The 15,429-nt window shown below is 51.3% G+C and overlaps 1 protein-coding gene across 3 annotated transcripts in view; it reads left to right on the top strand.

The window, feature by feature from the left end:
• The first annotated feature begins 6,568 nt into the window (after positions 1–6,568).
• Positions 6,569–15,429, top strand: part of SLC25A22 (solute carrier family 25 member 22) — a 52,388-nt gene continuing 43,527 nt past the window's right edge. Inside the window, exon 1 of one of the 3 annotated variants that reach the window (XM_074585597.1) lies at positions 6,569–6,731. The gene's annotated coding sequence lies outside the window, so the exon portion shown is untranslated. The remainder of the gene's footprint in view (positions 6,732–15,429) is intronic. The other 2 variants (XM_074585598.1, XM_074585599.1) reach the window with 2 other exon arrangements.

The raw sequence follows: 15,429 nt of genomic DNA, 5'->3' as shown, positions 1-15,429 counted from the left end.
GAGTGAGAGACTGGGGCTGCCTTTCTTAGGCAGGAGATGAACAAAGCAGCAGCAATAGCGTATGTGGAGAAACAAAGCAGCCAGAGGAGGCAGATCAGACATCTCTACTTGCTTTCTCTAGAAAGGCAAGACAGTTGCAAGTCTTGTTTCTGCTGAAGCTGCCCTGTGGATAAGGGGGGACCACGCTTGCATGGGTTGGAGGCAGCTGTTGCCTGGACCCTTCCTTGGAGCCATCTGGCCGAGCTTCACTCCCGGATTGAGAATTTCAGTGGTGACCCGTAACAAAGCAGGCAGCACTGCCCAAAGGGAGAGATGGGATTTCTACCCTGAACATGTTAAGCTTGAAAACGTCAGCTCTGCCTTGTTTTCACTGCGTCTTCAGCAGAGAGCTGCAGCTGGAGGTATCTCTCCAGGCATCTCCTGACTGGGCTCACAAAATCCCACGCACTGGGTCACTGCTCCCATGCACTGGGTCACCAGGTGGAGCCACATACTGGGGCAGGCCCTGTGTGGCCATCAGATGCTGGGTTGCAGGAGGCCACCGGGGAATATAGGTCAGACAGACGGGACACCAGACAGAGTCACATGTCACAGAGAAGTTGGGCAGGTCTGATTTAGCTAATGGGACATGAGAGCTTGAGGGATGCTGTCTGCAGACATTTAGTGAGTGACTTGGGAAAACATTAAGCTAACATTCTTCATCTTTTAGTTGCTCAAGCTGCTGTAAGTTTCCAGGCATTCACCACCCTCTCAGTGCTCTGCTTGAAACAGCAAGGGTAAACCTTGGTATTTATAATAAAAACACCAATAGCTTGAGAAATTTTCAAGTTTTCTTCCTTCTTAATGCAGAAAACCTTTTTTCCTGATAAAAAAAGGCACCAGGGTGCTGCAGGTCCACCTGTGGGATGGCTCCAAGGCAGCACCAAGAGGTCAAAGCTTTGGGTATGAACAGGAGGTGGCAATACACAGTGATTTAAGTAACTCCAGATATGTCCCAGCCATGCCGCCTCTGCCAGGTCTCTGCCACAGGCCAGACCTGGTCTTCTGGAGGTGTTTAGCATCACCAGGTTTTGAAACAGCAAATCTGCGTGTCCAGGAGTGGGGCTCATGCAGGGGGTGGCTGCAGTCCCTACGGAGACACCCATCTCTCCACACCCTGTGAAGAAGGGACCTGGCTGATGGGTGGTTAGGCTTCTAATTATGCTTTGTTGGTGTGATGAAGAAAAGCTTTAGATTACAGTGAGAAGCAGGACAGGAGAGCTGGCTGAGGGAAGTGGTGACAGGATAGCTGGGGGAGGATATGAACTTAGGTATGAATCTTCACCTTGCTGCTTCTTCAGCCTAGTCCTCAGAGGATTTCACTCCCTCTGGAAGCAGCAATGGCTCGGGACAAATGTTTTCAGTTTTCTTCCCTCCAGGTTGGAGAAAAAGGAAATCTTTGTGATTCTTAACTTCTCCCCAAGGCCAGAGCTGAGAACAAGAACAGGTTGTGATGCTGGTTGTAGCTGCTCCCTCCCAAGACTGCAGGTTACTTGGCTTCTGGGGCCTGGCACATCCTTTGTGTGCTGCAGGAGCATCAGGCTGAGTGACAATCCCAGCAAGGCTTTCATCCTGGTGCACTGAGAGGAGCAAGACAACACAATGTCCCCCTCAAAAATCCCTTACAACAGATGATTTGGTTGCAGCCCGGGCAGGGAAAAGAAGATCCTGCTGCTTAAACAGGATATTTTGTGACAACTGCTTTGCATCAACAATGGCTGGAGGGCAGAGGCAGTCACAAATGGATCTATCAGCTTTTTGGGGTCCCAAAATAACATGGCCCTAGAGGAGCTGGCAGCAGCTCTTGGCGAGGCAGCAAGCCCGGGAAGCCGCGACTATCCCTGTGGGCCAAGCTGTTTCATTTTCACGCATGGCAGGACGGTAGTGTCCTTGGTGTCCACTTCACCATCTAGCCTGGCAGCACAGAGCCATCTCACGTTTCTGCCCCCAAGAAACAGCAAAGCGGGTTAACGTAGCTACAGCTTTCACAGAATCACAGAATGGTAGGGGTTGGAAGGGACCTTCAGAGATCATCCAGTGCAACCCCCCTGCCAGAGCAGGGTCACCCAGAGCAGGCTGCACAGGTACGCATCCAGGTGGGTTTTGAATGTCCCCAGAGGAGGAGACTCCACCACCTCCCTGGGCAGCCTGTTCCAGTGCTCTGCCACCCTCAAAGTAAAGAAGTTTTTCCTCATGTTCAGACAGAAATTCCTCTGTTCCAGTTTGTGCCCATTACCTCTTGTCCTGTCACTGGGCACCACTGAAAAGAGTCTGTCCCCATCCTCTTGACACCTGCCCTTTAGCTATTGATAAGCATTGATGAGAACCCCTCACAGTCTTCTCTTCTCCAGACTAAACAGACACGGGTCTCAGCCTTTCCTCATAAGAGAGGTGCTGAAGCCCCTTGATGATCTTCGTCGCTCTCCGCTGGACTCCTTCCAGTAGTTCCTTGTCTTTCTTGAACTGGGGAGCCCAGAACTGGATACACTACTCCAGATGTGTCCTCACCAGGGCAGAGTAGAAAGGGAGGATGACCTCCCTCAATCTGCTGGCCACGCTCTTTTTAATGCACCCCAGGAGACCATTTGCCTTCTTGGCCACAGGAGCACATTGCTGGCTCACGGTCAACTTGTTGTCCACCAGGACTCCCAGGTCCCTCTCTGCAGAGCTGCTTTCCAGCAGGTCAACCCCTAACCTTTACTGGTGCATGGGGTTATTCCTCCCTAGGTGTAGGTCCCTCCTACACTTGCCCTTGTTGCCCTTCGTTAGGTTCCTCTCCACTCAACTCTCCAGCCTGTCCAGGTCTCGCTGTATGGCGGCACAGCCTTCTAGTGTACCAGCCACCCCTCCCAGTTTTGTGTCATCACAGAGCAAACAGCACCATTTGGCATTGCTTGGCTGCACACCCCAGGGAAAGCGTGATGCTCCCTATCCTGCAACGCCCCAGAAATCAGATGCCACTTCTGCGTGGGGGCAGATGCACATGGCGGGACGCTGTGGGGCAATTTCTACCTGGGATGAGGGGGTAAGCCCTGCCAAAAGGCTCCTGTGGCAATAGGCGGCTGCAGCTGCAGGCTCCTTGCCAGCAGCTGTGCCCAGAGTGGGATCTGGAGGCCAATCTCACAGCCAAGAGAGCGCCATTCATCAGCACTCAATAAACAAAAGTGCCTTGCTGTTTTATCTGGGAGATAAGCATGCAGGGCATGAGATTGCTTTCCCTTGCGCTCTCTGTGCTGAGCGTGGGAGCCTGCATTGGCTACCAAAGGAGCCAGGGCACTGCTGCTGTGGGGCACGCTGCAGAAAGGCGTGCAGGAACGGGGTCTGCTGCGTGTCAGGCAGCCCTAAGGCCAGAGCCCCACGGGTGCTAGGCATGGCGAGATGCTGGTGCTTACTGGAGGTTGCCAGCCCTGTGGGGCGTGTTGCAGGAGCTGGGTGACTTTGCGAGCCAGATTGTGACACATTACTTGTTAGCACTCTTGGGTCAACCCTGCGGCTCTAAAAGTCACTTATAAAGGGGAGAAAACTCTACTTTTATGCTTTTTTGGCTTCTTGATGATCAATGATTGAAGCCTGAAAGCTTTTTGCTTGTTTTTATTCAGAGACTAACATTGCCAAGCCTTGATTTCCTTACTTTTGCTGGAGAAAAGTGGCTGGAGAGTTTACTGATGGGAAATGAGGAACACTTGTGTGCCTTGAGCATCAGGGACTTTCCTTCTGGTATTTGTTAGACATTTGAATCAAATAGCTATTAAGAGAATGTCTGCAGCCTCCTTCCAAGGAGCGATGGCCAGAGGGAACAGACAGACCATGTATGTTGGTTCACCTGAGTGGTCTTGCAGCCTTGAACTCTCTCTCAGGGACAACAGAGCTGAGCTTGGGGTAGAGCTGTCCTTTTCCCACTTTCCCCACTTTCTGGCTGCATCCACATCCCCTCTCACTTCTATAATGTCAAGTGTCCACACAGAAGATGAAACCAGATTTGCTGGGTGAATGGTTTGTAAGCTATTCCTGGCATCCAAACTGACAAACAGCTGTGAATCTGTTCATTTTATTCATACTGTTTGGCTGTAATCTCACCAGTTGGATGCTGGATGCCTCCTCTATCACCTCTGTGCTGTTACCTTTGGCAACCCATCCTGTGGTCCCAATGGAGAATGAGATCAGGCTCAGTTGAGATTGATTTTTCCAGAAAATGATGTTGACCAGTGCTAATTATCCGTTACTGCTGCTTCAATCTTTATCAGTCAAATCATCTACCAGCGCTCTGATAATCACATCCGGGATGGCCACATGGCCAAGGGAGCAATGCCCAAGCTTGCCTGATTTGGCTTTTTAAAGCGTTGGTTTAACGGCCACATTCATCAGGCGCTTGGGGATTTCAGGAGCAGTCCATGATTTATTAAAACAGAAAGCAATGCAAATGGGATAGGAAGCTGAAAAACGCCACCTCGTGAAAGCCTCTTTCTTTGCCAGCAGACTGAACTTGACCCATGTCCTTGGCATGGCTAAGCCAGCCCACGGCCCCTCTGGCAGCCGGGCTGAAAGTAGCGCAGGATTTTGAGACTCATGCAGGGGGAGCTTTGTGACAAGCTGAGAACAAACCTGCTATAATGCTTGCATGTGTGACATGATGACGATGTTGCCTCGTACAGGAGGTCCTGAGCTCTGCTCTTCACCTTGTATCAGCTGCAGACCTTGCTGCTTTTGAAGCTCCACTTTGTACCAAATGGTTTTAAATTTCTTTATTGTCTGTCAGAAGAAAAAATTTATCTCTGAGAGCAGAGGAAACCTTGACAACCTGGCACTCACTGAATGTGAACTTTCTTCCTCTGCTTTTTTTTATCCACTCTCCTAAAGACTGCCGGAAGAAACGGGTCCCTTGTGCCATGCACATTGCAAAAAGCAGTTGTTTTTATGCAGCAGAACCAAAAATAAAAACGGGTGATTGCAGTCTTCTTAAAACTCAGCACAAAGCCGGACAGCATTAACCTCTTCTTTGCCAGGGTATGGTACTCTCCTACCAGCACATCTATGGGATGGCATGTTATGATAAATGGTAAAATCTATCCCCCTCAATCCAAGCCGAGTTCAGTTCAGCTTTTGTCTGAGGTGGTACAGCGCAGTTGTACAAAAGCTCCAAAGCCTTTGTAAAACATGGCAGAGCGAGGACCCATCACCACCAAGGAAGGGAGTGAGAAGGAGTTTCACACCTGGGGAGTGGGAAGGGGTGACTGCAACTTCCCCCCACTATGTTTTCCTGTTCCCCAAACTGGGGGAGCCCCTCGTCAGTGCCCACCAGCGTTTTCCCAAGGACACAGTGCAGAGACAGCAGCAGGGTTGGACAGACGATGCCAGCAGCTCCCTGGCCACGTGCCTATCCAATACACACCAAAAAAATGTCCATGGTGCACAGGTCTCCTTCTTTGGTCAGGCACTACCTTTCTGGAGTGAGCTTTGTCACCTCTTGTGCTGTATCTCCTCATCTCCTGCCCAGCGCAGGTTGAGAAGTGCACGAGCTGCTCCCTTTTTCACCTACATCCAACTCATCAGTATTGGCTTCTGATGCTTCACCGACCTCTGGTTTACATCTTCTTCTCACCTTGGGTTACAGGTCCCTGACTGTGATAACAAGGTCCTCTTGCTTTCAGGTGCGTGCACAACTCTGATGTTTCTGAGCTCTTCATCATGACTCCATATAATTGTTGCTTCTTCCGTGTGCACAATGTCCTCATTAGCCTGGCACGCTCCACCATCCTTGTAGCTGCTCTTCTCTGATCATCTCTGATTCATTGCACAGCCTGTGTACTCGTGCTCTGATGGTTCCCCTGAGCTTTTGGTGCAGAGCTGGTGACCCCACGCTCGATGTGGCTGTTATAGCGTAGCGCCCGGTGCACGTGAGTGGTGGGGGATGCTCTCGTATTCTCCTGGAGATCTTTCCCTCTTTCCTTGGTGGAGTCAAACCCATGGGCATCATCCCGAGGGGCACAGAGATCTGGCTGGCTACTGATGTCCTCCTCGCCTTCTTGCTTAGTTTCCAAAGCCCACTGAAGTGGCTTCCGTGGATGTTTTTGTGCAAGGACTCAGGCCCCGTTACACTCCTGAAACCACAATGGAGCCTGTTAAACCCAAAACCAATGTCCGCCTGTGGCCTGGAGACTTTCCAGGGGGGCAGCAGGTGGCACAGCACGGTGATCCAACCGACCACAACTGGCTCGGTCTTTATTTTGAAGGGAATGACAGATTTATTATTCCCCCCCCCCCCTTTTTCGCTTGTGCCGCTCGCCAGGTGGCTGCAAGATGGCTGACGGGAGGGGTGAGGGAGAGCGCACCTCGCCCTGCGGCGGGGCGAGGGGTGCCGCTGTCGGAGGGGAGGGCAGGGCTACGGGCACGGCAGGGCACCCCCTTTCCCGCCGCGGATGCCGTCGCCCGGGGACGCTGAGCCCCGGGGTGGGCCCGGGCCGGGGGAGGCCGCGGCGAGGCCCAGCCGCCCCGGCCCGCGTTGCCATGGCGACGCGGCGGCCGCCCCGGCGGGGAGGGCCCGGCGGCGGCGGCGGCGGCGGCAGCGGCTTTTCCTGCGTCGAGCGCGGCCAGAGGGGGCAGAGCTGAGCCGAGTCGCGCCGCGCCGAGGAGCTCCGCACCCCGCGCCGCACTGGCCTCCGGCCCCGGCGGGAACCCGCCGCCGCCCCGGATCGGTAAGTGCGGGCGCGGCCCCTCCCCGGCCCTCGGGAGGCGCCGCTGGGGGACCCGACTACCCTCCTGCCGCCGGGCCGCGGCCTGCCTCCCCCGGCCTGGCCCCTGCTGCACCGGCCCTATCGTCCCTCGCCCCGGCCCCTCACCTCAGGGGTGTGCCGGGCCCCCTTCCTGCACCCCTGGTCCCTGGGGGGCCGGCCCCTCGCCCCGGCGGCTGCGAGCTCCCCTGGCTCCCCCCATGCACCCTCCTTACCCCGGGGGGTGTGGGCTCCCCTGGACCCTATATGTACCCCCTCACCGCCAGGGTCAGCGGGCTCCCCTGGACCCTATATGTACCCCCTCACCGCCGGGGTCAGCGGGCTCCCCTGGCCCCCCATGTACCCCCTCGGTACCCGCGGGGTTGTAAGCTCGTACCCCACCTGCTCCCCTCACTCTGGGAAGTGCCAGCCCCCCCAACCGTTCCCCTCATCCTAGGGGGTGGGAGTCCTGCTGCCTGAATTTGGGGCCGCAGGTGCCTGTGTGTCTAAGCCGAGCCTGGGGGAGATCGCCCCGTGCTCCCCATGGTGCTGGGGTTGCCCTTGCCAGGCCTTGGGGGCTGTATCGGCGTCCCCTTCTTCTCCCTGCCTGTGCTGGGGAAATTGTGGGTGACACGTGTGTGGTTTTGATCGTCCCCTTTAGTGCCTCAGAGCTGCTGCTTTTCATATTGAAAGCGATTTGCACGTTTTTCTGGGGGTTCTGATTTCCAAGGTGATCTGTAGGATTGTAGCTTCTGGCTGCCCCGGTCGCAGCGCAGGGTCCTGCGTCTAAGCCCCTCCCGAGCTCCTTCCAGGCTCTCCTAAGCCAGATCTGCACCTCTTTGAGGTAGGTCAAGGTTACTGTGCTCTTCTTCCCGTGGATGGGGAACGTGGCAATTTGGATAGGCTGTGGGATTTCCTCAAGGTCATCCTGGGAATTGGACCCCAAGCATCCTCTCCTCTCTCGCTGCACCCTCTGGAGCTGCCGGGCTCCTGCTGGGCGAGGGCACAGTCATGGAAATCAGATTTTCCAGTGCCCCAGGCCTCTCTACTGCAGGGCTTCTCAGCTTTTAGTTTCTACATCTTGCCAGACTGTCAGAGTAACAAACGTCAGAGCAGGATCCGAGCTATATTTATTTGGCCTAATATATTTTAAATATTAGGTCTTTACAGTTAAAAGACTATGTGTTTTTACTATAGCGCATTCATCTCTGAGAGTCTCGCTGCCATTAGGATCTCCTGTGGTGTGGCTGCTGCTGTTGGGATTGTATCTGCAGTGATTTTGATCACTGCAAGTCACTGTGGCTTCTCCTTTCAATAACTTGTTTTTTGGCAATGGCGAGCAAAAGGCAATCAAACTAGAGTGGAACTCGGCTGATAACAACATATCGTGTGGGACTCGGATGGCGGTTGTCTTCTTGTCCTCGGCTTGTGTTTTGCTTTCCAGGCTGTTACAAAGAGCGGTATAGATGGGGTCAAATAGGAGGAGTTACTCTAACCTCTTCACCAGAAAATAAACAGCAGTATTTAATGAGGATTTGCCCCTTTGAATGCCTTGCCTGTAGGGTTTTTAACTGTGCGCTACTACTTCTTGTCATTCACACAGATACGATTTTTCTCCTGGTGCTGTGCCTTAGGCTCATTTCTTCACCGAGTGCTTGTCGTAGTAAGGAGCGCTATATTTTGAGGATGATGGTGATCAGTGGCAGAGAGGGATGGCTGAGTTGGAACAGGGAGCAAATCTGTGTCAGAAATTGGAGCCTGGCACTGCTCTGAAGGAAAGTCTGCGGTCTTGTTTGTTACCCAGCAATCTTGTTAATGTCTTACTAAGATGCCAGGGCCCTAGAAGATCCTCCTGCTGCCGTTTTAAGAAGGGGTAGCGTGCTGTATTAAGTTACTAGGAGGTAGAAATCACTGACAGCCTGTCAGGGCTATTCACTCCTCTATTCCTAACAAGATTTAAATTAGTGGGCAAGACAGGGGGAAATACCCCCCTGGCGGGCTAAGGTGACAGCAGTATGTAGGCGTGGAAGCAGCCCCCTATGCTCGCTTGTGCATCACATTGTATGTTGTAGGTCTCTAGAAGGGCAAAGGTGTGATGGAAAGAAGGGGACCGAGATGCCATGCCTGAACTTTGGTGTGCCTCAAAGCCTGGGAACCGTGAGGATTTGGAGCTGTGCTCTGATGAGGGTGTTAAAATGGGGAAAGTATCGCTTAGGAGCTGTAAACGTTTCGTATGCCTATACAGTTGTTCTTGCATAACCGTTGTCATGTTGAGAATTGTGAAATAGTAGGAGGGAGAGGTTTTCTGGAGTAGGGCAGCAGCGTTTTTAGGTGGGGAAACATTGTGCTGTGTTTAGCTAGAGTAAAACACATCTAGATCCAGCATCCTTGACTGGCGGCCCAGTTTTGCAGATTCTCCTAAGAACAGCTTTTCAATGAGGGGTAAAGCCTGATCTACAGAACACCCTTGTTGCAGCGTACATGATGATCATGCAGTGCTGTAAAAAATAGTTAATTATCCCTGGCACTCTGGGTTTTGTCTGAATAATTTGCAGCTAGGAGGCTGTAAGAGGAGTGACTGATGAGTTGCTCCTTCTTCATCAAGGAGTGCCTAGGTGTTTTGTAGAGCTGTGTGGTATCCATCTCTGGCCTTCCAAAGGGCTGGGCTTTGGGTTTGCTGCTGGACTGAGGGTTGTTTTACAGGTATTCACAAACCTCTGGATTCTCTTTCACCCCACTGTGGAAATAAAATGCTCTTGGAGGGCAACTGCCAAATTCATGGTGGCTGCTGGAAGGTGGTATGTCCTTGTAAAATTTGGGAGGTGAAAGGCTTGTGTGGAGAGAAGAAAAGTTTAGCAGCATTGAGCATAGCCGCAGAAGGATTCGTGTCCCCTGGTGCCATCTTGCAGCATGTCTGCCTTGTTCCAGCACGATGCTTTCTTTTGTCACTTGATCCCTGGGCTCACTTGGGGGCAGGGAACTGCAAGTGTTTTGCACTGCCAACTTTCCAGTGCCAGCAAGATGCCCTGTGCAGGGTGTATCTCTTAATGAGCTGGTTTTGTCTGCCTAAAATCGTATTGTAGTGCCAGAATGACATAAAAGAGCTTTGAACTAGGCCCCAGGGGGGAAGGAAAAGGGGTGGAAAAATGCAAAATATTTTTGTTCGGAGATCCTGCCCTGGGGAGGTGATATGTAACCAAACTGGGTTTGGAATGGCTGGGACAAATGAGTTTCCTTGTGGTCCTGAGTGCTGCAGTTCATGTGTATTACGGTAGGATGCCAATGTCCTATGATGGGACTTTCTGCAGTTCCCCCTTTTCTAGGCTGTTTCGGAACAGACAGGTATTTCTCCTAAGCCTGCCTTATTCCTGGCTGTCCTTTTTCAGAGTGTTTTTTCCCCTTGGTTTTTGTTGGGTTTTGGTTATGGTTTTTTTTGTTTTGTTTTGGTTTTTTTTGTTTTGTTTATTTGTTTGTTTTGTTTTTCCCCAGAATGAAGTTTCTACACATCTGCTGGCAGGTCAGTCATGTCCCAGAGCCGTGCACCTTGGCCCTTGACTGGAATATGTTGATGTAGCTCTGGCAGAGTCAGCGGAGCAAATCTGGTTTGCACCAGCTGGGGCTGGGCCATCATGTGGGAGCCCTCGAGCTACAGGAAGAGCTTGGGCACGCGGCCTCTTTAGCCTGTCACTTACAAGTTTGTTAACATCCTATTAGGCTTCCAGTTGGACACACTTACCTCCCAGCTGCCTCTGCTCCTCTGTTTAAATCTGCAATATTGTGTAAGGGCAAGTGCCTGTGCTGCTCCTTCAACAGCAGCCGTGCAAGATGGGGAAGGATCTGCCTGGTCACAGCATCCTGCCTTCTGCTACTGCTGGTACATAAGGACTGGTTATTATGCCTTTTACATCTGTGTATATGTTCACCTAAATCCTTAACTGGGTTTTCAGGAAATGCAAAAGTCTGCTTTGATGCCCATGTTTGCACATTCGGGCTTTCTTAGAAGTACCCAAACATCTGCACTACCAGAAAGTTAGGAGAGTTTGAATTATCGATTACTTATCCGTAGCAAACGAGCTAAGGATGCTGCCTATGTGAGCTAGTGCATTGTTTTTATTTTTCACTCTTGAACATATCATACCTACTGCGTATGTTTCATTGTGCGTTTCTCATAAATGTCTGCGTGGACGCTAGCCTTGCTGGAGCCAGTTGCCGTGTCTCTCTGCAGTGAGACAGCGGGATGTGGCTGCAAGTACCTCTTCTTTCTCTGCTGAAGAGGTGCCTGAGGTCTAACAGGACAGTGTGTTTTGGCTTCCCTGGTGCCCTGATTTGTTGAAGCCTTCCTTCTTCTGCAAGGCTGAGTCCTGTGGCTTGTGCCTGATTGGAGTGGGGACCGTCATTTGGCCATATCCAGCTAACTGCACAGTGTGCTGCTGGAGCTGACGCTGTGTTGCTCCAGCTAATCCTAACAGCAGATAAATAATTTTTTCCTGTCGTCTTCTGTTTGCCTTCCAGCACAAAGATAGTGGGAAGGAGGGGGCGGATTGAGCTGTCCAGTGCAAAATTGAGTGTTGCTTTAACCTTGCAGTATTGATTGCTGGGTAGTTCAGTTTTTGTGAAGATAAAGTAACAGGGGGTACAAAAGGTTTAGAAAACACGGCAAAACCCCAGACAAACCCAGTGAAAAGACCTTGTCACTCTGGGTGGTTTGGATTTCTGTCTGTCAGTTTCCTCTTACACATCTTCAAATATGAAAGCTTTGAATACTTCCTGTCTTAGGAGGACTGCCCACATGGAGATTATTTGCTTGGGGAAGGGAAGGGCAGCCAGGCAGCAATGCCTGTTCTGTATCAGGAGAAATGTGATAGGATACCATTTATTTAATTTGTGGGGTCTCTATTGATCCTGACTTAATGCAGCCTGTGGTGAGCTGCTCACAGGAATGCAGTCTTATGTTTATTTTGTTAAACCTTTTCATAACCGGTTCTTGTTCTCGTTTTGGTGGTGGGTGGCTACGCCTTGTCAAACCTCCCAGTGCCCTGCTCCTTCCTTTGGTGCTGCTAATGGTGTGTGGCTTATCAAGAGAGCTGTCTGAGGTTTTTTTCTTTCCTGGGTCTGCAGCATTTATTCAGAGGCCAGAAGGAGAGAGATTGATTTTGGTCCAGCTGATTTTTCCAGAATGGCATGAATTTTAGCAGCTGGAGGTGAATGAAGTCCCATCAAAGACTGTGCCTGCCCCACCTGGAGTTTGGCTCCATGCTGGGGATCGTACTCTCAATTTAAAGGCTGTCCCAGCTATGAAGAGCTTCGTGGACAAGGTAGGGAGAGCGAAGGAGAAGGAAAACATCCCCTCTTACAAAGGACAGCAGTGCTGCTGCACTGAGTGACTCACTGTCTTGGAGGAGGCCTTTGGGAAGAGAGGTGGCGTGTGCTTTTCTTTTTTAATTAGAGCACAAAGATATGGGACTTTCTGCAAGTTGTTATAGTAGGAGATGCTGTGCGGGTGAGCTCTTAGTTTGGCCAAGCCGGAAGCCAGGCCAGTAGCCGTGATCCTTCATTTCTGAATTTAACCACAGCTTCCAGTGAATCCTTCTTGTTTCAACAAGAGGCTGTGCTGTGTGATGTGAGAGCTTTGCACAGATAAACGTGTGGAAGGAGGCGGTAGCACGTGGTGTGCTTAGTCTGGACCAGCACATCTGTCACTTCTGTTGCTACCGAGTACTGTGTCCTTGTCACTGCGGTGTCTGACCCCTTACTGCCTTTAATGGGTGTGCTGCCTGCACGCCTTGACAGCGGAGATGAGGGCAGTTCCCTGTTGCCTGCCAGGTTGGGTGGGATGGAAACACCTTCTCCAAGGCCACGTGCACTGGGAGCTTCTTTGGTGCCCCGTTCAGTGCTGTGCTCTTTGCTCTGTGATAGTTAGGGATTTATAAAAAAAAGAAAAAAGAAGGAAGCATGTTTTAGGGACAGGACATGTCAGGGGCTAACTGTGAATTTGGGTACTGCTTTCTCCTTTGCCACAAATTCAGAGCATGAGCTTGGATAAGCAGTAAAATGTCTGTCTCTGAACACGTTCCCTACAATCAAATAGGGACAGCAACACTTCCATGGTTTTGCCACTCATATGCAATAACAATGGCAGCTGTTGCAGAAGGTATGATCTGATGTAGTAAACGGTCTCTCCTTCTGGCTGCTTTGTTTTCCTTTTTCATTTTGTGTTGACTTTCTCAAGGATGGGGGTAGCTTCCTTTTCTATGCCCTGGGTAAGCTGAGCTCTTCTCTGTAAGGCAGCAGGAGCACTTGTTGGTTTGTCTCATCCTTTGGGAGCAGCTGTTGTTTATGAAGGCTAAGGGTAGTAGTAGTTTCTTTAAAAGACATAAAACACATTGTGTTGGCCTGACCCCCTTCCCCTGAACTCTTCTGCTTGCTTTTTTAGCAGCTACAAGTGTGTATGTCCTGAGCAGCTGTTGTCTTTTTGGTGCTTTTTTTTTTTTTTTCCAGAAACTTAAAATGAAGGCTCATTGGTGCCCCACTCTGGTTCTTCAAAACTAACGGAGAGCTTGAAGGAAATAGCTTGGATGCTGAAGCGATAAGCACTACAGAAATGCCAGACGCTATATAAACAACTAAACTCAGCCCCTGGCCCTTCCTGAACGAGGGATGATTTGCAGAAATACTTCAACAGATGGTCTGAATTTGGCTTTTTGAAGGGGGGGAAGAAATGCCAGGCCACTGCTGAGCTGTGTGTGGGCGCGTGCCTGAGTGTGCCGTGCGGCGTGCTGCCTGCCAGCATGCTCCCGGGGAGGCTGAGCAGGCGGCTCCCGCAGCCCCTATGTGCTTGGGAGGCATCTGCGCACCGCTGACTCAGGGTCTGCGGCTCTGCCAGGTCCCTGGCGTGAAGCGAGCTCCCGCTTCCCCTGCGGTGAGGTTCGGCTGTGCCCGCTTGCTGGGCTGTTCTGGTGGAGGTGAGCTGTGACCAGTTTGCAGAGGTGTGGGGTCAGCTCATGGAGAGAGGCTGCGGAGCTGCCGTACAGCTTGTGAGATGTTGTTTGGCATGCGGGTGAGATTGTGGGAAGGCCACAGTGTGATCTGACACCAGATTGTCTCTCATGCTGGTGCAGTTACCTGGACCTGTGGCAGTGCAAATTGAGGTGGTCTGGAGCTGGAAGCAAACAGATCAGTCGTGGCAAGGGGCATGTGCTGTTTGGACACACCTGTGTATACAGGTGAGCTGACAAACTTGTTGGTAGCCTGGGATGGGAGGGAGTTTACATGTCGTAGTTGGGGACCCTGATGAACTCTGGCGGAGCTGGCTGCTGTGGCCAACCTCTCCTCTCCCCTGATGAGGTTACTCCTCTTGCAGGGAAAGGAGAACATGGTTTCCCCAGCTGGTACCAGGCCTGGGGTCCTGACACCAACTGTGGCAGCAGCAGAGTGCTGCGCCACCTCTTGTGTGGCAGTGGCAGGCAGGTTCCCACGTCAATAGGCACAGCTGGCTCCGATGAGGATCGTGGATTGGAGCCCAGATGTCCTTGCCTGAGGAACTCTGGAGCAGAGCAGTGTGTCTGGTTCCTGCATTGCCAAACCGTTGTTAGCCTCCCAACGCAACGTGCCTGTTACGCTCCTCACTGGCGTGACAATTCGTTGTGTCTAATGATATCTGTTGTTGGTGCCATGCAGTCTTTGGCAAGACAGCATTGGTCGGTAGTTAGAGCAGGGCTGTGAGGTGTGCTTCGGGGGTGATTTTTTATTTTGAAACTTTCTGAAAACAGGTCTAATTCTTAAGCAATGCAAGGTGAATCACTTTACTGAGGATGCTTAATGTGTCAGGTAAATTCTTGTGGATACACCTGGCAGGTAGCAGCATTGCACTGTGCACATGGAGTAGCCAGGTAAGACACTTAACGTCCAGAGAATGACTTTCCAAGTTCGACTTATTTCACTTTTTTCCTCTCACTCTTTTTCCTTTCTTGTGTTACCCATGTCCTTCTGCTCTGTTTAGGTGAGCAGGACTGCCTGTGTTTTCATTTGCCTGTAGCCTCCTAAATATATTGTCTTCCTGATGGGAACGCCTTGTCTGCCTTGCAGCCTGCTGATTCATAGCACTCTAGGTGAGCAGGGAGCTGGCGGATGGATTATGCCACAGATTCCCAAGCCATCAGGCGGTGGTTGCAGTCCCCTTGACAGTTCCTCTGCTTGTCACAGAGCACGTATGAATTTCCCTGGAGGAGCTGCTAACCTCTTTAGGAGGAACGTGACCCATGTGGGGCTGCTGATGTGAGTTTAGCATGGAACCATTTTGCTGTGATCTGAATGGCTTTGGCGTAAGCAAACAGCTGAGGTGGGAGGAGAGAAATGCTGTTTGTGATGCAGGAGTGGAGCAGGTATGTTCATGTACACCCACAGCAAAGGGACTGGCAGCAGCAGTGTCCTGTATCACCATTCCTGTGGCTGAGAAGCAAGGAATATTGATTAACGTGACAGTTAACTGGCATTTCTTCTTGTGTACTGGGAGTATTAGTCAAATTCTGTCTTCAGCTGTGGAAAGTAATAAGGTAAGCTTCCTTCTTTGGAAAGGTCTCTACCTGCTGTTGCAAAGTGTTTGAGAGACTGGGAGGTGTCCTTTTGTTATCTCGTGTGCTCTCCATGTCTGGTCTCTTGCGTAAAAGGCATCTGAAATAAAAGT

Source organism: Larus michahellis, chromosome 4 (genome assembly GCF_964199755.1).
Source record: "Larus michahellis chromosome 4, bLarMic1.1, whole genome shotgun sequence".
NCBI classification, from domain to species: Eukaryota; Metazoa; Chordata; class Aves; order Charadriiformes; family Laridae; genus Larus; species Larus michahellis.
This window is presented reverse-complemented; position numbering and strand designations above follow the sequence as displayed.